The 24,111-nt window shown below is 31.6% G+C and overlaps 1 protein-coding gene and 1 non-coding gene across 3 annotated transcripts in view; both read left to right on the plus strand.

Moving 5' to 3' along the window:
• The window catches only part of LOC130448965 (CUGBP Elav-like family member 4), a 1,535,225-nt gene that overhangs the window by 470,456 nt on the left and 1,040,658 nt on the right, over positions 1 to 24,111 (plus strand). The window lies entirely within an intron of this gene.
• On the plus strand, positions 22,861 to 22,967 carry LOC130452571 (U6 spliceosomal RNA). Its single transcript, XR_008910984.1, has one exon. It is a non-coding gene; the product is annotated as a U6 spliceosomal RNA (small nuclear RNA).

Genomic DNA, 24,111 nt, shown 5'->3' on the forward strand with positions numbered 1-24,111 from the left:
CTCTCAAATAGTTTGTCTTCTGTTATTTAAACTATTTTATAATGGAAATCAAGTTGGTCGTTGGAAAGACATGAGATCGATGTATGTGCTTCCATTAATTTTATCTCGATTTTTATTAAAGTCACGGTTCTCTTCCAATATTGATCAATTTACTTGTGGTCTCCTCAAGATAAATTGAGGAAGCTTCCTTCTCCGCTGTCTTCTTATTTTTTATTTCTTAAGACAATTCAATATTTAACTGCCAGTTATCACCACTGTAATTAATCTGTTTCAGCTCCATTTCAAGCATTGTTCATAATGTAAATTATGGGAATTTGCTTGATTCGTTTAAAATGAGTCGTAAACGAATATCATTTCCACTATTTACAAAATATTTTGCAGATTCATATCAAAAAAATATCCGTTGAGTATAAATCGACAATCAATATAACAAAAGTTTATCGTCATTTATTCGAAAAATTCATATAAATTACAAAGCTAACATATAAATTTTGAATCAACAATGTAGCATATGCTTGGAAAATTTATTTTACTTTACATCAAAAACATTCTGTTCATTTTTCTAATATGAACAGTCCATTTCACACCCTATTTATATTCCAATAAAACATGCACAATGGAATCTGAAAATCCTCGAATGGACCTCTACTACCGAATATCGTATACACTTGGATGGGTATCTACATATTCACTGCTCACACGAGAACGTTTTACCAATTTTCTTATTTTGTAACAATATTTCCTTTCTTAGGAGACATAACTTGAAGATATTCAGTGAGATGGAAAGGTTGAGAGAAATATCAAATTTTGGGTGTGGCTGGGAAAAAAGGTTTTGTTTGATAGAAACTTCAGTTAAATCCATGTACACATTATCAAAACGATTTTGTCTCTTAATAATGTTGCCATACTATAAAGTGTAACAATGTTCATGTTTTTTCTGACTTTTGGGTCATTCACACTTTTTGTAATAAACAGCTATTCATATTAATAGAATTCTATTTTAGAAACAAAACATTTTGATTGTATTCCTCAGAAAGGCATAATAAGTTTGTTAACTATTAAAAGATAAAAAAATAATGATGAAGTATTGAGCAATTCATCATTGGTTAAGTTGGATGTGCTCATTTGAATATGGTATGAAAGTTACAACATTCTATGTTGTATTGGAATATATTGTAACGTATTTTTTTCGTGGGGTACTTATAAATAAAACTTGAATAATTTCTGCGAATACTTTTACTAATTCATTCTTTTCAATACGACTATTTAAATAACCCACTGCGCTACATAAACTTATTTGTATATCCATCCCAAGAGAATTTTCTAGATGTAGAAAAATAAAGAAACAAAACAAATAAAAAAGAGACCTTCCTAGAAATTATTTAAAAGAAATACTGTAAATAAACAGCCTGCTATAATTCTAAAAGAGTTCTAAAAAAGTTCTCAAAAAAAGTTTCAAAGGCACGTCCGCCATTTATAAAAAGAAGATGAAAAGCGCCGCGCGATATCGATAAATTATAAAAATCTATTGTAGCTGGAGAGGGCCGGCCTAAAGACCCTTTTCGCAAACTTGTTCGTAACAATATTTACGTGAAGTTTGAATAACTTATATAGTTGATACCAGGAAGTAAAAATACCAATGGCAAACGAATATATAATTAATAAAGATGGTAGCAAAATTTTCAACTAAATACTTTCTAATGAGAAAGTAGATAATTCTGAGTGAAGGGTAAAAAGAGGAAAAAAATCATCCAAATTTCGAAAAAATATCTTTTTTTTCTTCTTCTTTAATTAATGCATTATTGAAAAATATAGAGTCGTGAAGAAATTCTAGTCATAGATTCGATTTCTTCCACGTTTTTGAAAACAACTACATTCATTTTCACAGACTTGTGGAATCGTCCCATCATATCAGTAAAATTTTAAAATAGAAGGAATTTCATATTCTAATATTATTGAAATTATATGTAGTTTTCAATATTATTGATAATTTTCTGCTTCTAAATGTATCAAAAGCTAAGTATCTATTTATCATCACAATGTTCAATCTTATTGAATATCCCTCTACCCACGAATAAATCACTAATTATTCATATTTTCAAACAGAGGTAATAGAAAATGAAGCAATTCTAAGCTTCAGTATCGAATCAAACCCCAAGAGCATACAAAAACAATATATTTATCATAGTCCGGAAGCCAGCTGCATCTACTACAACTAATTATTCCGTTCCACCCAATTCTGCTTGTCCTGACAGAACAGGATCCGTTTGATCCAGGTGTAACATTCCGGGATGGCTTAAACTAAATAATATGGTAGATTATATTGTATATTTAACAAAAAAAACTTCAACTGCATGTAGGGTGACGGAAAGTCCTTCAGCTGATCCGTTGAAGGTCCCCATGAGTGCTCGAGCTTAGGTACATTGGTATCAGCGTTGATACACAACTGAAATCCTTTCTTCTCGTGAATTACCGGCTGAATTTGTTAAATACACTATAAATTATCGGATACTTCAATTTCAGCCTGATATTCATTATTTTAATTAATTAATTTATTAAAATATACGAAATACTCTTATTTCAGCTTGCTTATTACTATTTTAATGACTTTATTATCCTTTTTTTTTTCGTGTGTGGCAATACTTATCAAGTGATTTTTTGCATTAATGATGTAAATAGTATTATATATTTCAATATATAATTGAAATTACTTATGAGTAGCACAAAAACTATATTCAAATGCACAATGTAATGAAATTTTTTTTAGACTTTTTTAGATGGTTTCAAAATAACACATAAAACGCAGTACATTTTTTTTAACAAAAATATGAAATTGGAGTAGCAAAATACCACAGCTGATCCCTATTGCTTTCTGTTGACTTCCCTAGTCATCTCTCCCTGCAATATAAAAAAGTTGAAAAATGAACTTTGTACATCAGCTCTCTAAGCAAATCATAAGAATGTAAAACTAACCATCACGTTCATTGACATCTTCATTCTCCTTGATATCATCAACCGTTTCTGGAAGTTGATCTCCTTCAAACCAATGAAAAACGTTTTTGCTGATCTCTTCTTTCCAACCGTATTTGTCTGGAGAAAAAGTTGAAGGAATTTTTTCATGAGAATGTATTCAAATATCAGCAATGTAAGAAATGTTGCTTCAGGTCTTTTTGACAGGGTGGCAAATATGAAGCGTCGATGCTTTGTTGTTAGAGAAATTCAGTCAAAGAGCCAATTTTTTCAAAAATAATTCCACACTATCATTTTAAAATTTGGTCTTCCTTTTTTTTTGACATGTTTGGAGTTACCTCACTTCTATATACAAGTCAGAATAAACTATCGTGAATAATATAGATACTATCGAAGATAAGACTTATAATACGATAACTTGTTTTTGAAATTAGAAATGAAAACAGTTCAATAAAAATGTTTCATATTATTTCTTACCTCTAGATTCATGTTATATCTACTATTTACATCACTATTTTCCAAATTGAACTTTTAAGTTATACCTCGTAATGTTACTTTATCCAGAAATTCTGGGAATATATATTTCACAAGGGCCCAAAACAATCGCGGCTCTGTGAAATTTACAGAGGTCGTCATATTACCAGTCATAAGTAACTGTAATAAGTGCTTTACATATCTTGTAGAGTAACCAAACCGCACTCTGTTTAAATATTATATGGCAGAAAACCGTACGGAATGCTAATATCGACCACGTTGGGAAATAACCACAAAGCTATATGTAGAAAAGCTTTTTACATCAATGCCGAAGAGAAAATGGAACAATACCTACCATACCTTGAAGAACTTATGAAAGTATAATTTATGTAACGAAATCAAATATTTAGCTCAAATAGGCTTATTTTTACGTAAATCCTTGTAATATAAATCAAATATATCGTATTTATCACCTAAAACAAGTACAAGTACAAAAAATTTCAATTCGATTCAATATTTCAAGTGAATCTTGCTTAAATATTACATAACTTACACAGATAGAAGCTAGCATGAAAAAAGGTTTTCATTTTGGAAGTAGATAGAAGGGCTGAACATTATATATATATATATATATATATATATATATATATATATATATATATAGGACCTGCTTTCATACCACCTTATAGGTGGTTGTCCAGGAGGTCGATTTGTGTCTGGTTTCTTTTCCTTTGCAATTTTTACTAACCGTTCATTTGGTATTCTGTCAACATGGTCACTGATCTCAGTGTCCGCATTTCTGTTGTTCTTAGGAGCCGTTTAGTGGTTGTGTTCTCCGCTGTAGTTTCTATGGCATATGTCATGACCGGCCTTACGCAAGTTTTATATATTCTAATTTTACATTTTGTGCTCATGTATTTATTTCGCCAAATTAAATCTCTAAGGTATCCTGTTATTGATGCTGCCTTCGTTGTTTGTGCTATTACTTCTTTCTTTAGATTTCTATCGCTTGTTATGTTTGTCCCTAGATATATGAAGGACATCACTTGTTCTACACTCTGATCGTAGATCGCTAGTTTACATCTTCTCGGTTCTTTAGATATTGTAAGAGATTTTGTTTTGTTTGTGGATATTTGCATGTTGTATGTGTTCGTACGGAATTTATATAGGAGCTTCTGTAGGTTATTTTCGTCTTCCTATATTATTACTGCGTCATCAACATAGCATATTATTGTTATATCTTTGTCTCCCATTCGGTATCCTTTCCCGGCTTGCTTTACTTCGTTGATGATTTCGTCCATTATGATATTGAACTGGATTGGGCTTAGGCTATCCCCTTGTCTGTCATCAAGTGAAGAAATTTAGTTAGAAAGATCTATTTAACAAAAAAAACTCCGAAATCTTGGCTTTGTTATTATACATATTTCTCCAATATTTTTTATTTACTTCTTGCAGCACTTTAGATTATTCCGCATCGATTGTTGTGTCTGGAATTTTGTTACAATTGAAGATTTCCAATTAAAAGTAGAAAACGGTATTCCAGTTTCATATTTATGTTCAAATAAGTAATCATTAAAGGCACTGTAGGAGTTGATAATTTGGATGAATTTCGTAATAATTTAAATTGTATTGTATTCGAACTTTTTCTATACTCTGATTATCTAAAATAGTACATAACTATCGATTCATTAGAAAAATATTATTGAATTATATACCTACTCATTTGAATATAACTAATTTTTATAAATTTTTCATTGTGAAGACAACGGAATTAATGTATATTAACTATTTTCTCGGTGTTTTAAGTCGAACTAATGCAACCACAATTCTACAACAAAAACTTCACATACGTCTCTAAACTATTGGTAATTTAAACTTCTGTTGTTGGACTCTTGTGGAAATATGACAAATGTTTCGAAAGCTGTTATAGTTGTTCCCTCTACTAACTCACAGATTCACTTCTGACTTTAAGAATCTCCGTCATTTCGCTAAATCTTCCTCTAGTTCAAATCTTAGGATTCTCCTTTTTGTGCTTGATAATTGCAATGATGTGTATTGTTGTTTCCACCTCTTTCACACTGAATCGTTGTCCAGCTTGTGATGAATCTGTGATAACCAACTTTCATTGACATTAGATCAAATTTCTTTCTGTCCAAATGTAGTATTACCGTGGCCACATATAAGTTGATCTAACGCCGTTCCTTTCTTTTTTTCTTCTTCTACAACTTAAGATGTTACTATATCCTGCGTGTTCGGGTCCTTTTACCAGTTGAGTGGTTTCAAGCCTGACCAGGTCACCGGTCAGGCTCTTCTATATCTGGGGATCCATAGAAGCTCTACCATTTCCTGAACATCCAGTTAATGAACAATAATGTAGTCATCAACTTTTAATTTCTATCAACAATATACAATTGAGTGCTTATTACATTTAAAGCTGCATTATTTTGAATGTGTTGTCTCTAGAACTCTAGAACACTACTCGATATACTGATTTTTTGACAATTAAACTTCTTCTGTAGTGGTAATGTCCACTAAGAATGGAACTGAGAATATTGAACAAATTATGTTTGAGTTAATATATATCATTAATGTAAATTTTTTCCTAATCATGTGCCATATATGGTTTATATTTTCTATTCAATAATGTGGAATAAATAAGACATGTGTATATACAAAATTTTGTTGATAGAATTTTACTTTGCAACAAATCTCTCCAAAAATTCCTTGTAAAGAATATATCTTCTGAACAAAATTTTCGTTCTGATATCATTTTTTCTGTATTGTAGATTAGATTTTCTTCAAGCATTCCACAGATAAGTTGCCGTCTGTACGAGGGTAGCTACTGGAGTTTAGAGATATGGCAACACTAATGTGAATATGTCAAATCTGAAATTTACATCATAAGGTTTAACATTTTTAATTGTACAACTTACTCAGAACGTGTTATCATACAAGTGCTATTTGAGTTTTTTAAAGATACTTGAAACATTCATCTTGGTCAAAAATTTTTCTACGACTTTCTACGTGGATTAAACCAACAACAGTGTGCGAATCAATTCGCTTCGACTTTTGGTGATGAAACACCATCTCAAATCACCGAATCTCGAATCTGGTTTTCCGAATTCAGTCAGTCGGTACAGGAATGTCTGCCAAAATCGGCTGTTCTGCCAGAAAACATCTATGATGTGCATAAACTGTTATTGCAATATTGTCATGTGACATACCGTGAAATTTCGGTATACTTGGGCATTAGTTCCACTCGCATACATTTAGTATTGCATGAAAATTTTACTATCAAAAAGATTTGTACGCGTTGGATACTGCATACTTTAAAAATCGCCCAAACAAGAAGTCATAATCTAAATTTTTCTTAATTTATGACAATAAACGGCCAACTTGACGTTATTTATACAATAATAATGCCTATGATAATATAGAAACTGGTTAAAGCTTTCCACAGTTTTATACGAAAAGTATAAAATTGAGTAATGAAAATCAAAAAATAAATTATGCAGGTACCAGAAAAATTTACTAGTCTCCTATTTTTTTAACAGCTATCACTATGGGGCTCAAAATCGTTCTCAACTAGTTAACCACTAACATCCTTTTAAATGACATCCCTTATAGTATACAAGCATCAAAACATTCCATCACCTTCCTTGTTATGAATAATGGTATGTTAACCTGAATCAGCAAGCACAGAGCTATCATATAATTTCACATATTATTTATAAGAAAAATCGTTTTCCATAGACGATAATTTGAAAAATGAAAATATTCTGTAGTAAACCCTTGAACTTACCATTTAAAACAATTTGGTTGAAATTAAAAGTTATTTCACAATAATTGACATAATTCATATATAATATAATATTTTCGCATTTATTTACAGACTTTCTATTCGAGGGGTGAATTAGTAAACTCAGTCTCTTACGTTCACAATTTATTCACACACTATAACTACACTAAATTAATAATTCACGTGTTACTATCACTCAAGTAATTTATTTCAACTCTTTGACTATTTTACTAATTCGTTCTGTTCTCTACGACTCTTTATTGAAAACTAACTAACCCGTGATTACACAAATAATTTATATACTTGAATAAAATTCTAAAAAGCTCTAGAACAAAACGAAACGAAAGAAATCAATAAATAGACTTTTCTAGCAACTATTTAACAGAAATACTGTGAATTAACCGCCTGCTGTAATGAAAAGTTATAAAAGAGAAATCAAAAGACGCGCCCTCCATTTATAAAAAATATATGAAAGGCACCGTGCAAAATCGCTGAATATTAAAATTCCATAGCATCTATGTGGACAGAGCCGGCCTATGGACCCTTTTCGGGAACTTGTCCGTAACAATAATTATTATTAAATGCGCAGTATATAATGCTTGTGATTTTTCATGAACTTTTCTTGGATTAATTTGCAATAGAAATTTCGTAAATAAAATGCTTCATAAACCTGTAACTATTTTTAATATATAAAGATTGGAGGAACGGTTCTTAGAACGTTTATAAACAAAATGGTCGTCAGAATTCACTTATTCACTATTAATAATTTTGATCCTTTTTTTGTCGTTACTCTACAGTTCTGACGTGAATGTGACTTTCAGTTTCACGATTAAAATTCTTTGCTTGCTACTTTGCGTGTGTCTGAAGTCTTTATTTTTCTCTTACCATTACAGATCTAGTCATGCCTTGTGCAAAGATGTGTATAGTTGTAGAGGTGGTTCTTATGGCTCCCTTACACATGCAAACTAGAGTATATTACTTCACAATCTACTTCTTTGTCCATCGGGCCTCCAAATCATAGGGCAAAATTGGTCTATTACGCCTGTGTACAAAAATAAGTTCATTTTAGAACTGAGTCCTCACTTCTCAGTACATATTCCTCTGCACCTGTTAAGCGAAATTACAGCTTTGTGTGTGTTTTTCAATACGTGAGCATTTCATATGAGAGTATGATGGAAAATTGCTTCAAGGTATTTCAGTAGAAGCTTTTAAACCAGCAGTGTTAGTTATTTATTTTTTTTTAGAACATGCATATTTAACAAAACATGTACAAAGTGTGGCTGAATTAGGCGATTTGGTGTAAGTACTCTTTTTTTCAAACGTATTACTGTCATTTTCCTGTCTATTTTCATAGGTTTTGTTGAAGTAAATGATTCATATGAACAATTGGTTTTGATTAAAGTCGTCAGTTTTACCGAAAATACATTCTGTCTTATGAATCTACTTTTATCCTTAAAGGTGAGGTGAAACAAAAAAGTTGACGAAAAGTTTGGATAGGAATTGCATGAGAAAGTTATAGAACCTCACTTCTTGACGAAACTCTTAATGTAGTACGATATTTGGAATTCTTCCAAGAATTACTATTGCCCCTATTGGCGAATTTGCTCCGTAACTTTGTAGATGGTTATGCGAGGTCTATCAAATAACTAGATTGTGCTCCTAGAGGACGCCCTAAATGGGTTGGGTAGAAAACGAGTAGTGCTTTGGGTATCTAGATATCTTGTCTATGCACGCTCCAAAACGCGTTTCCGTCACTATTATAGTATTTGTGCAATAGCGGTTTTAAACGAACGTGTTTTTTTCTTGTGTCGAAAACCACTTGTGACGAAAACCAGGAGTAATGTATCAATCTGAAATTTCTCGTATCGTAGTGTAAGCGCTTTAGAGAGGGTCGAGAGAGCAAATCAAAATTCAAGGTAATGTTGATCGTTCTTTTCAACATTAACGGTATCGTGATGTCTGAATGGGTTACAGAGGGTTAGACTGTCAACCAGACTTACTATTTGTCAGGTTTGGCAACACTGCGAGAACGAGTTAGTGAAAAATGGCCCGAGTTGTGGAAGAAAAACTCGTGGATTTTACACCAGGACACGCAACTGCCCATAAAGCACTATCTGTGAAGCAGTATTCAGTATTTGGTCAGAAAGCGCACTCCAGAGGTCGAACACCCGCCTTTCTTACCAGATTTGGCACCGTGCGACTTGTTTTCCAAAGATAAAATTTGTTTGAAAGGGGCCCTATTTAAGTCGATGGGAGTGGTAAAGCAAAAAACCGCAGAGCCTCCTAAAGGCACTCACCAAAGAGCTGCAGTACTGCTTCGATCAATGAAAAAAACGTAAGGAAAGGGGTGTGGCGAGGGGAAAGGAGTATATTGAAGGGGAGCAATCGAATGAAGAATTTTCGTAACCAATGTCGTTACTTAATAGCTAGACCTCGTATGTCTGATGGATATATCCACAAGATGTTACTCCCGTTTCAAAAGACCGGTTCATGATTATTTTCAGGTGAACAAATAGTTCAAAGAAGACTTACAGAATGAGCGGGATCCCTGGATCTAAATCATCAGATCTTATCGGACAAAAGCCTGGAAGCAAAGGTGTATAACTTATCCTAAATTACAGACACTCTCAATATCTGTGTAACTCTGAAATTGATATTTTGATTGAACTAGTTTTAATAATACTATATTGATAATTTCAGATTTGAAAGATGATTCGTTTAATTCCTGAAACTTACAGGAATTACCTAGCATAACCATTATAAGTTATAATAAACATTTGAAATTTGGCAACAATTACTTTACATAAAAAGTTATAAACTATAATTGCTCAATCGAATTCAGCCGTTACAACTAAATGCCTTTTGAACTTTATGTTCATTGTTGAAAATAACGATAAAGAGCAGAATGCTTATCACTAAAAATCATTGACGACAATTTTGGGCTTTAATGTATTTTTTGCTGTTGAATAAAAACGCTAACTACGGTTATAATTAATTGATATAGGATGCAATACCAAATACAAATAACACATAATAGATGCTAGATAAAATTTGACATCTAAACTAATTAACCTTTATAAGATTGCACTGTTAAGTGAAAAACTTTCTATTGCTCACAAAAAACGTGATTTTGAAAAATCTATCATTTTAATAAACTTTTCAGTCTTTATTTGAAAAAGTGAGCGTGTTTTCTGATAAAGACTGAAATTGGATAATACCATACCACATTTTTCTACAAAACGTTTTTTTTTAAAGTATGAACAGACTGTTGAAATTGTATGAAATTAAATAATTTGAATAAAAAAGCGTCAATCATAATGTATACATAGCAATGACTCAAGTTTGTTCGATGTAAAAACAGATATTTGAAATATTTCAAATAGATGTAGTCACTGGTATTTTAATCAATATCTCCATTCCAATTATAATAGTTACGTTTTATTGTGTGTACAATTTCATTTCAAAACTTTAAAAACACGACAGCTATCTCGAAACACATTGATTTAATTGGTGTCATACTATTGAAGCGAGAGCTGGCTGCAAAAACCTGGCCTATCGAGTTACCAGATGAAGTATTTTTTGAATGATACTACTATTGTAACCATTGAAAACATAAATATGACTATTTGTGAGTGAAGAGAGAAATATTGATGTACATTTTCCATATACTCAAGGCCGCTTGAAATGATGCCATAAAACGTTCAAAGCAATGTAAGAAGCAATATTTCTTGATCAAAAGTATGGGCATATGAAGTTCAGCTGATTGTTTCATACAAAATCTCGCATTTGCAACATTATCGATTTGATGCTATTATTCTGGTGTGCAAATTGCATTTCTAGGGAGAAGTGTAGTTACTTTCCGTCTAAAAACCAACCTGTTCATCAGGCTTCAAAAGCGAGGCAGCCGCTGATTTCATTATTGCCACTGACCTTCTTTTTATTGAACATTTCATTTAACTCTTTTATTTTAATTTTTAAACCTGTCACAAATATTAAACAAAATTTGACGTTAGGAATTTTTTTACTTATGGAATTTTTGTTAGTGGGGGTGGGGGTAGTGGTAATGTCAATTTCTTTAATTTAAAATTTAATTTAATTTAATTTAATTTAATTTAAAAAAAATTGCGTTCAATTTCTTGCAAGTTGTATTGCACCATGTCAAGCTGCCTTTTATGTCGCTCTCTTTGAATCTTGAAGGTAATACTAGCTACCTGAGATGTAGCTACTAGTGATGAAGATGATGATGATAATGATGACATTTAATATTAATTTCATATATATATATATATATATATATATATATATATATATATATATATATATATATATATATGTGTGTGTGTGTGTGTGTGTGTCAATTTGATTATATTTTGAGGCGGTTCCTTGATAGGTACGATAACGTAACAAAAAAAGTTATCGTTCCATGGGTTTAGCACCAAATTTAACGAGGCATAATCATAAACAAGATTATTGTTTACTCACTCGAAACTAAACTTTGAAATCAGTTTCAAGCGGTTACACGACATGGTACAGTTGTACCAATCGTGTAACCGTACTGTAGAGAAACTATTGCAATGTTATGCACCATATTTTCCCTTGCACTAAATGATTTTTCCTAATACAGTCCACTCAAATTAGACGAAAAAACACTGTGTCAGAGAAATTTTCCCCACAGCAACGAAACCAGTCAACTCCGATGTATTCTGACCGCCTGAAACCGAAGTTTCGAAAATCACTTTTTCTTACTTATTTCACTATTTTGCGAGAAAACTATGCGTCCCAACGTAAAACTAAAAAAAAAAGACGAGATGTAGATAATTAAATTTCCTCAAACTTTGTTATGGAACATTTTGTCGTATGTTGCATAGTAATCAGGGAAAAAAGTTAAGTGGCAGCATTATAGAGCATATAATTCCGCAACAACTTTTGTCTAAAATATTTTCTCGATTTTGCTTAACCGGAAGCTTCATCATCAAGAAGAAGACAGCTGGGAGGTCCCCAGCATTCTCAAATCTTTTGAAATGTGGGGGAGTGGGGAGCGAAATGTCTGTCTGTATCTTCTCTATGTGAATGTCTGTTTCGCTTAATATCCGAAGAAACGATTTATTATTTTATAATAGTTATTTTTTTGTATATCACATTCAATTTTTTGTTGATAAAAGAATAATATCTCCCAAATTTAGGTTAGTTTTCCACTAGAAACTCCTAATCCATTTTCCATATCTCCTGAATCCGTCTTTTGAAAATTTAGCGCGGCTCCCTAAACAAAAACACTTTTCGGACAAAAGTTGCTCTGTACTATACAACTTTTTAATCCATTTTCCAGGCCCTCTAGCGGAGAAACTAAACAAAACTGGAAAAAATGTTTCAAACATAAGTTGGACGAAATCTTATGCTCTATAAGGCTGGCATTTATTTTTTTCCTTAGGACGCACAGTTTTCCTAAAAAATAGTGAAAACTTATTTTCAAAAAATTTTCGCGCTCCCTAGCAGGGAAAGTATGCGTTATTCAGAAAAAAGCATAATTTTCCAGAAAATGCAAGAAATGAGTTTTTAAATCTTCTGCGCCCCTGCAACGTACGAAAATGTTCAATGGCAAAGTTTGAGGAAATTTAATTATCTACATCTCGTCTGGGTTAAGTTTTACGTTGGGACGCATAATTTTCTCGCAAAATAGTGAAATAAGTAAGAAAGAGTGATTTTCGAAACTGCGGTTTTAGGCGGCCAAAATACATCGGAATTGACTGGTTTCGTTGCTGTTGGGAAAATTTCTCTTGAAAATGTCTAATTTGGGTGGACTAATAGTGACAATGAGTAGTATCATTTAAAAAATACTACATCAGATAACTCGATAAGCCAGCCAGCTCTTGGACTAATTTAGATTTCATTTTAGTCAATGTCAAGGCACGGTAGAGTAGCACATACAAATATAAGGTGTGTCGTGTTATGGTAATTGTGACTAATGTACTGGACTGAGGTATAAATCACCAACTAATTATGGCTCCGAACATGCACCCGTAGCAATAATATCAATGTTTATTACAGTCGGATGGTTGTGTATCTGAGACCATAACAATGTATGTATCAATTCGTCCCCATTTTATGAAAAAATTTATGCCATTCATAAAAAATGTTCCAGGCTCATGTACATCTAATTGTAGCGAACCTAATTCGTCCAGAAAAAGGGTGATCACTGTTTCATATACACTTTGATATTGAATTTGAAATACATTTGAAGAAGTGAATCCTTTCACATATCGGTGTTCCGCAAGGCCTATGTCGTACACTAGAAAAATATTTCAAATTGAAATAATTTTAATGACAATATAGGAACATATCCCATTCTCAGAGGAGCATAGAAGTACTAGGCAAAAAATCTTCTACAATAAGAAATAGTAATGTATAGTATAAAGTTTTTGTCTTCTCCAATAAGAAACAATAATGTGTCTGTACCTAGAGGTTAAAATCATGGAGAATGAATCGTAATGCTAGAAAAATTAAAGTTGTATATAAATGATCTTATAAACCATTATTTTATATTATTATTTTCTACAAATAGTTTTTTTACTTTCTTGTAAGTTTTTGTGTTCACTGTTATAGTTTTCAGGAAAATTATTTTCTCTCAATTCCGTTTCTCGATAGCTGCACATCTTAATTCAGGATAATATAGCTAAATAGTTATATGAGCTAAAATTTTTCATAGTGTAATATTTTTCTTATTTCCTAATTTATTTAAACTGTTTTTCAAGGGTGAGGTGTATTTATACCCACTGGCTTTCACTTACTTAATTCATTTAAAATTACACTAGACTTAACTAACTTATATAAAGATTAACTAATCTGTATTTATGTAATTAACTATCTACTACTTTTATAATTACTTTTCTAATTCATCTAAATCCCCTGATTACTTTTCAATTCAATTTCATTCATTATGACTTTTAATTATAAACTAACTCTAGCTGCTAAACAAACAAGTTTATATATCCGAAACGAATTTCTCCAAAATTCTAGAAAGTAAACTAATAAATAAATGAAAACATATGAAAGACACCGCGAACTAATGTATTCGAGACATTTTAGACTTCCATTATAACCAAACGGGCTCGGCTTCGCAGACCATGTCGTGGACGAGTTCGAAAGGATAGATAAGATGACAGAAATTGAAGATTAGCTTTCTGGAGGACAATATATATGTTATTCGAAAAGTTTCTGATCTTACCCTGGAAATTGGAAATTATATTTGCGCAGATTCTATCTATCATTTGGGTCGCTTAATTCTTTTTGATCAGCGTATAACGAAGTCTTTGTGGACATGTTTCTGAAAATTGAAATGTCAATAAATATTTGTTTTCAAAATGCAATACATCTACGTAAATGGAAGAGAAGTCTGTCTATCTACTGAAAAGCTACACCATCATCTACAATCGTAAAATTTTGAGCAGCTAAAATGAAACGAAATTGTATCCCATGGATCCAGAAATTAAGACAGATCATTGCAAATTTAGAACGTCCTCCGGAGGACGCAAAGACAGTTTGATCGGTCGGAAAAATGATATAGACCTTTTTTAGAACAGTCATGGTATTATGTTTATCGACTATCCCTAAGAAGATAAAATACTTTGAGGGGGGTATTACGTATCATTGTTTGCCAAGCTGAAGAGAGAAAGTACACAAAAGTGTAATTTCTCTCTTCAGTGTTTGTCCATCAGAACAACGCCCCTTCCCACACTTCGGTGGAGGCCATGGCTAAAATTCGCAAATTGGTTAAACACCCACCGTGGTCACCAAATCTGGCACCCAATGACTTTTTTTTGTCACCAGACGAAGACGTTACTGTAGGCTACCTTCTAAAGCCACCCTCGTAATTTATCTAAATTTTCTTAATATTTCTCAGTTTCGTTTTATCAGCTTGGTCCTATCCATAACAAATACATGTGAAAGTAATATAGTCGAAAACATCAAATCACGTAGATGTTGACCGTAAATTTTCAGAAAATACTCATATATAATTTCTACAACCACTCTGCTTTAATTGTTCTCATTTATTTAATTTTAAAATATAAATATCTAATCTTCAGATACAAGTTACAAGTATATTCTCTTAATATATGTCTACAATTAGATCTAATGAATGAAATCAAACCCAAAAAAATAAAAATATGACCATAATTGATAAAAATGTTTCTATTTATATAATATGTATGCTCAAACTTGTAACGAGTAATTTTTTTGCTGGTATCTTTTTGGCAACACTGTTTTTGACACATCACGCTTGAATTGTGTCTTGTGTCATCGTAAAACTTGGTGTATAATTTAATCATGAATCGACCTACGAACGAACAACCCTTGCAAATTATTGAACTTTACTATCAAAAATCATGCTTGGTTAAGAGAGTGCATCGGACACTTCTTCGGGAACTATTCGGGAACTTGTCACTAAATTTCGAACCCAGTTTACACTATTGGACATTATACCACTAATAGCAAACTTAACAGTGATGACTGTGAGCCAGTGTTACTGATGACTCTGAAATGTCGATTCGCCGCCGTTCACAGCAATTGAGTCTCTGTTACTCCACTACTTGCGAAAGGATTTGGGTTTTAAACCTTATGAGATAAATCTGGTGCAAGAATTGAAGTCACAAGATCTCCCACAACGTCTAACATTTGGAGGGAGATCCACTTTTTATATAGAAAAAATTGTGGTAAGCGACGAAGCTCATTTCTGGTTGAAATTGAAAGGTGTCTTCGGTGAACAGTTCATCTTACATTTGGGGCCCTTCAATTGGCCGCCTAGATCGTGTGATATAACGCCTTTGGACTATTTCTTTTGGGGCTATGTTGAGGATAATGTTTACAGTGATAAATCAGCAACGATTCACGTACTGGAAGCCAATATAGAAGCATTTATTCCGGCCGATATGTTAGAGAGAGTATGCCAAAAATGGACCTTGCGCATGGGCTGTCTAAAACGGAGCCGCGGCCAAAATTTGCAAGAAATCATCTTCAAACATTGAATTATATTGATCGTTCTATCGATTCCGATCAAAATTCCTTCATTTTTTCCAATTTTTTTGTGGTTTTTATTTAAAATCAAATCCTATACTTTTTTATAAATCACTGAATACTTGAATATTGTCATTCAAAATTCTTGGAATATGTCACATACTTCAGTAATAAACATGTCGTGAAGTGAAAGTACATAAAATTGTCAGTTTGCAATAGGTTATCAATCACGTTCCCGAAAATTGTATCTCTCGATTAAAAAATATCGCATTCACGAAGAAATACCCTAATGAATTCTTCAATAACAGTCACTATATGCAAATGATTCAAAGAAAATCGTCATGTATTCAGTATCTAGGAGCATTACCAAAAAGAGTATTTCAATGGAAATTATATATTCTATACAAATATTTGTGGAATGTTAGGACGATGGAAATAATAATAATCAGTAGGATTTATCTAAGCTTATTTGTACTCATCATTTCTAACTTCTATCAACAAAATATTTTGCTCATCACTCCAAATGTTATAGTATTCTCAAATATGTAAAACCTCGAAACAATTGGGAATTACGATAATTCGACGTACTAAAATAATACGCTTCAAGAATATTGTGACACAACCCTATCTCGGTAATCTAAGTGAGTTTTCCTTAGATTCCCTGTTTCTAACAACAAGTACTTGATTTAAAAATTGTCGTACCTTAAGAGCGTGGTATAGAGGTGCCTCATGCCATTGAAACACCAGCAAAGTTATTTACATAGCATCTACACTTTCTTAAATCGAATCTTAAATCAATAAACTAATGCATTACGCGTGTCCAATATCTACAAATATTGTTTGTTAAATACTCCATTCATCAATTGATAAAACTGAAGACGTCAGTAGAAATTGTTGTTCTTTAGCTATTCCATTAATTCAGTCTTTTAATGGCGTAGAAATTTGAAATATTGACTTCTATGTAAAACGACAAGTACCGTAGCTTCTTTGTTTTAAGTAGTATTGTTTTTTTCCGTTTTTCCGTTAATTCCGTTACTAAAAACTTTGTGAATAATTAATTCATGTATATACATAGAGTAGATTATAAGGATACTTGAATCGTTTTACTCTTGTAGCTTCGTTTCGTAGTACAAAACCTGAATCACAAATATTCTTACTAATATAGCAGTTTCTTGTGAATAGTGGGGAAACTGAGCTGATACTTTGTTAAAAAAAATCGCCAAACTTTATTTTTTTGCTCACTCTCTCAATTAAAACATCGTTATCGTCAACTGTTTGTCGTGTAGAGATTTAACCATCATTTTATTTGAAATTATTCGTAACCCCTCAAATGAAGCCGGAGCAGGTTTAAATAAAATAAGAAGTGAAAGAATTCCAGTAAAAAAAGAATAGTTATCACGAGTAGATATCACCATTAAGATCGTTCATATGATTTCTATTAGAGTGACGCTCCAAAATTATTAGATTGGAATATATATATATATATATATATATATATATATATATATATATATATATAATGTATACAAATTATATACATATCTTGCAGGTGAACATCATCAACTGACTAGTTTTATCTGTTACAGGGACTGACCGCAGCGCCAACTCACTGGCGACTCAGGCCGGTCCTGTCTTGCCCCCAAATGGTGGTTTTGTGGTACGTCGGCCTAGGCCCATCCCTGGGCCACTCCGCAACTCACTGTTTTCTTAATTTTGTTTTGCCCTTGAAGTTATTAGGCCAGTCTGGAGAATAATCAGAATATAGTATACATGGGGAAGAGTAATTCAAGGAAGAATGAGCTCCTGCGTTGTCGTTGTGCAGGCTGCAGCTTATCTTAGCTAATCCAAATGATATTGATATTGATCTTGAACATTTTCGCTTTATAAGTCTCAGGATCATAATAAAATATAGGGTACTGATTTCTACTGATCATCTGACGTATATATCACTATATTTTTGGCACAACTATTTCTCCCATATATATTCTTGATTAACATGTTGGACGGTTTTTTCGTCGATATCCCACTAATAACGTATAAATAATTAATTTCCAGACAAATCTAATTTGCATCTGTAACAGTGTAAATGGAATCTTCTTAAGGAGGTAGATCTTTTTCTTATTCATGCCCTTTTTTAAATCGCTTTGCACTTTGAAGCGGGCTTGTTTTCTAATACTCCTCATACACCAACAGTATACTTGTGAGGTATTTCATCAGATTCGCCTTAAAATAGAAAAACGATGATGTATACATTGCCTTTATTTTCACATCAATGACACAGTTTTTTCTAAAAAATATGCACAGGATACAAACGTGCAATTGACTTCAGGTTTGACTGTAAGGTTGGGAAGGAGAAAAACAGTTTTTTCTAAAAAATATGCACAGGATACAAACGTGCAATTGACTTCAGGTTTGACTGTAAGGTTGGGAAGGAGAAAAACCCTTTGCCAGGACGACAGGACACAGAAACTTAATTGTGACATCTCATACACTGATAGTGGAAGTTACTGTCCTTTTACAAAACATCAAATATCAATATTAGTTCACATCCAATCATTATCAAATAGCAAATCAAATCAAAAAGTTCATTTTGGTTTCTTCTACTAATTGTACATGTTAGTATACTTTTTTAACTATATTTCTCAGATTGGCCTATAGGTTATTTACTTTTTCGTTGTTTTCTTATGTTTCGTTTTTTGAATTTCAGTTATTTTCCTTTCTATGTTTCACTAGCAATTAGTGTCCGTGAGTGATGTTAATTGCTTTTCGACCGACATTTCCACTTTTTATATCAATTCAGTTTAACCCGTAGCACTTTTCTGGATACCTAGAAAATGCTTCATTGGGTATTATGAAGTAAACCATCACAATAAGTAAATCTATGAGAATCTGGAATATTTAGTAGTATCTGAGGATTGTTAACTGACGTCAAATGCTGAAAATAAAAATCGTAACCTGAAAATATAATATATAAACGTAAGAAAACTTCTTCATAAGAATGCTTATATATTATCACGTTTGATAAATTTGAACATAATAAAAGATAACAAGAATCTTTCTCAGAAATTCAATACAAAGTTACGGATCAGATTAAATTTTTATAGTACAAACCAATACTTTTACCATGAGTACCATTGCGTTCATCAATGCGTATCTTCTATGACATGGAAGTTGAATTTGGATTATTCAGAATGTATCACTTTACTTTTCAACACGAGGTCATAAGAGTGGTGATAATAACTGAAAATAATAATTCACGAATTTTTTCCGAATTTTCACAGACATTGCAGACTATAGAATTTCTAATTCCAGACATCTAAGTTCAGAAGTATTTTTTCCATATCAATGAGTGATCAGAATTTCCAGCTTCTTTTATTAGAAGCTCTTCACGTCATTTGAAATGATTATAATCTCAAAAGAGGTTAATCATTTGACCTTTGTCTATTATAGCTGCTTCCTATTATGTCAGTTAGTTGAATCTCAAGGAAAATAGCAATCGTAGAGAACCACAAAAGCTTCGTTATATCAAGTCAATTTAGAAGATAGTATTTTGACAATTAGAATATATTGGTATCAGAAAAATATCATCTAACATAAAAATATCACTCACGGAACTAAAATAGCAATTTCCCTTGTTGTTGTGGTTGTTGTTTTTTTTTTTATTTTTTCACTGGTCACGTTGATGTTGTCACCTCAATGTTGTCTGCATCATAGCACTCTTGTTATTGCTACTTATCGTAAGAACAGTTTGATGTGTTATTCTAGATATTATTGAACGCATTTTAAAAATTTTGCTAAGAACCAAGAAAATAATATTTCAGCTTATGTGTTGTATGTTATATTGGAAATTCTAGATACAGCATATCGTACTACCCTCATGTATTAGATACAGCAATACTGATTATACATTCAATATGTAAAAGGTAAGATATTTTTATAATTTGTATTAGTACGTGGAGACAGATTCGGCTACAACGAAGTATTCAGTTGTTCATTATTTCTTACATTAATTTTAATTCTTCAAGACTACTGATTCTATATTCAAAATCTGTTGGAAATACCCCTCTTCTAATACTCTGAATTGTTACTTAGTTAGTGGTAGTTGTTGAATTTCTTATGCAATCTATATTGTTTTTGAATAGTTGGTTTTTCATGTAGAACACTTTGAATTACTACTAAACTACTTTTATTCATATTGGAATCACTACGAATTTAATAATAAGTGAAAATCAACAACTACCTTCAATAAAAAATGTGTGACCTTCATACGATAATACAATAACTTCAACCAATTTAAGGGGTCAGAGATATCCTGATGCTCAGTTTGTCCAGAACTGATTCATGAGAGGCAGTTGTGTTCCATGGAATCAGGAATATAGGTAGAACTGATGTTAGGTTTCCTCAAAATCATTCGAAATTGTAATACAAGGGTGATGAATTGCTAAATTAACTATTATATTCAATATTTTCCAAAGGAAACAGCAATATGCTCAGAGAAATAATAAAGATAAGTTATGTGAAGAGAGTGTCTTATCGTAAACTCACTTATCTTTCTTATTTTAACTGATTAAAACCGTTATATATTGTTTTAGGTTATTTTTGTTCAAATATTTTCCACATTTCAAGAACTCGTTATTCACTGTAACAAGTGATGTAAGAAAGTGGTGATCTAGCATTAGGTGGATGTCTGGTTAATATTTTTTTACGATTTTTGTGATAATAAAAGGTTTTTTGTTGCTACGAGCTTTTTAATCCGAATAAATTTCATTTCAAACAGTTGTTCAGAAATCGATAAAGTGAACGTCAGTTGTCGCACTAACGGTGGAGCTAAAGGAGACAGCATGAGTCATTGGAAAAAAATCTGCTCCGATAATTTTTATACCGAGCAAAAATGTATAATATTATTGTTTAAATCACATTAAAATAGTCGTCAGCTGAATTGACGAAGGGGGTTATGTGTGAGTCAATTGCACGAACCACATTGAAAATTTGACAAACAAATTAATTTTATACCTTATGAAATTTACACATCTCAACTTTAATACTTTTAAAATAACAAAGAAAATCGTCAACTGTATTTTTGACGGCGTAATACCGTCAGTCAGGGTAACAAACATTGCGCGCTCAATGAATTTGAACGGTGCATAGGTTTTTTGGAAAATAAACTGACAATCTTTACTCCCATAAACAATCAGCTGACGATGATTTTTTTATTTATTTAATATTTGAATTATCTTAAACTTCGAATTATAACAGTTATATAGAAAAGTGTAAAACTATTTTAGATACATATACGCAAAAATAATAATTTATGGATGAAAATCGCTAAAGTGCCAGTAGATGTAAATGATTAACAAAAATATAATTCAAAGTGTTAGAAACTATTATTGTTATGATTTTCAGCCGGTATAAAATGATTTGGGCATTTATAACGCTACCTTCCGGACTATTGGAATAACAATTTTAAACTTCTGAATGTTTTGTAATAGAAGTATAGTAGTGACAGATCGTTAACATGTGTCTGTATGTATCAATATATGTATAACTTTCTTTGATTTCTTATTTCTTGGACCTTTTGATATGTTTATGCTTCTAAATGTTCTTGATTTTAGGTCTCTTCTGATTTAAAATTAATTTCTTTCATAATTTTTCAAAGACGGATAGAAATTTGACGTTTCGACTTCTTTTAGTCTTTATCAAAATATGATATCGTCACTGACAATTTGCGTATTAATAAATAATGAAAAATGAAAATAGAAATTTGTTCTAATAAGAAAAATTAATTAATAGTTTTTACATCTGGAATAGCATTAGCAGTTATCATTTAAATTTTTTGTAGTTGTATTAGAATTTACAGAATAGATCCATGAATTTTACTTAAATTATTTATGTCTTTTTTATCTTTTATAGATTTTTCGCTCTTATTCTCTTTTTCGTGTATTTATGTCATCACAATTAGTACAAGGTACTTATTATATATAATATTATTTCTTTTGTTTCTTGGTGTTTTAGATTTTAGTTTAGTGAAATATTTGGATAATTTATTATGTATTATATTTTATGATTTTTCGTTTCTGTTTGGTTTTTTACTTAATTGTAGTATCTGTTTATCCTTTTCTTGAATATGTCGTTTATCACATTTTCCGCATAATAATTTTCTCCCAATGCAGTGTTTGCTTTTGAATAGCTAAGCATCTAAATTCAGGATATGATAGATCTATCAATCAAACTCACTGATTTTTCTGTGACATAGGATGAGAAGAATTAAAGCTTAAATATCTTAAGGATCAAATTATCAGTGTCACTATCATATTTTGATAAAGACTAAAATAAGTCGAAACGTCAAATTTCCATGTGTTTTTAAAATATTATAAAAGAAACTAACTTTAAATCGGAAGAGACTTAAATACATTTAGACATTAAGAAGCATAAATATATGTATAACTATATAAAAAGAATTGCTACTTTCTTATTTCTTAGAACTTTCTATTTGTTTCTAAATCCTCTCGATTCTGATAAAGATCTCAACCGGTCCAATTTTCATCTGCCTTATAAGAAAAAACTAATTTCAAATTAGAAGAGCTGATAATTACATCAAGTTCAACTTGGTACTTGCTTCGGCAGTACATATACTGAAATTGAAACGATACAGAGAATATGAGTATAGCCACTGCGTAAGGATGACAAGAAATATCGTGAAGTGTTTCACATTTTTAAAGAATTAAGCAGAAACTGCAACGAAGAGGTAGACCTAGTCGAAATGCGTAAATTTTTTAACTAGAGTCGATATTAAACCAACCCTAGAACATAAAGTAATCAATGACTGGTTAATGTCCACATACAGGCTTCGTGAATTGAACGACTCCTTGAAATCGTGGTCAGTGCTATTGAACAATTGTAAAGATGAAGTTCTTCTAACGCGTTTCCATATAGGCGATACGCTACTTATTTGATGTAACAACTGCAATTACAAATTGACTATAAAATACATAATTGCAGAATGTCCATCTGTTCATCATAAATTTAATTCAACAAATATCTGTAGATAAAATACTAACATTGAACTTTTGAAAAAAAAATGAGTCGCTAATAACCTGTATACGGTTAATGCGAATTTTGTAATAAAAAAAAAAGTTCAACTTGCTGTTCGACCATTTTGGTAAGAATCAATATAATTGGGGATACATTTGATAACAATCACATCTGCTTAATGTGCGACGATTTATTTGTGTTCGCAGATTCTTCAGATGAAAAGTTTCATGAAAGTAATTGCTGAAATTAAGAGATCCTTATCATGAATAGTCCACAGGGAGGAATGAGTTGTTTATTCAATCAAACATCAATGCTCTCAATAATATTGAAAAATTGATACCTATCAGTGAAAGAATTAAAAAATTGTGATGGTTATAAAATAAAAAATCAAGGAAATATAGATGCTCACTTAAAAAATTGGTATCAATTTTATTGTTCAATTTGTGAAACAACTCACGTTTGGAAAAAACTCACAAAAGACGAAATAATTTTGTAACAGAGTATTGTCATTGATATAATTCGAAAGAATAATCTGCTTTTGAAAATAGGACATATAACAAAGTAGTTAATGAAATCAGTTAAATAACTTGTTCATTAAATTATCGTTCTCCTCTGTCACATTGAAATGAGACTCTGAATTAGTTTCATTGCCGCAACTATTAAATTTTGAATACTGCATGTGACAAAAATTAGGTTATTCTGATGATTACATTATGCGATGTTCTAACGGATATTGTATATCTCAAAAATTCAGAAATCGAGAGTTTCTTCAAAAAACACACAAAATTCTAGACAAAGAATAGTAACACAATACCGAGTGCATGGGA

The sequence above is a fragment of the Diorhabda sublineata genome, chromosome 1, assembly GCF_026230105.1.
Source record: "Diorhabda sublineata isolate icDioSubl1.1 chromosome 1, icDioSubl1.1, whole genome shotgun sequence".
In the NCBI taxonomy this organism is placed as follows: Eukaryota; Metazoa; Arthropoda; class Insecta; order Coleoptera; family Chrysomelidae; genus Diorhabda; species Diorhabda sublineata.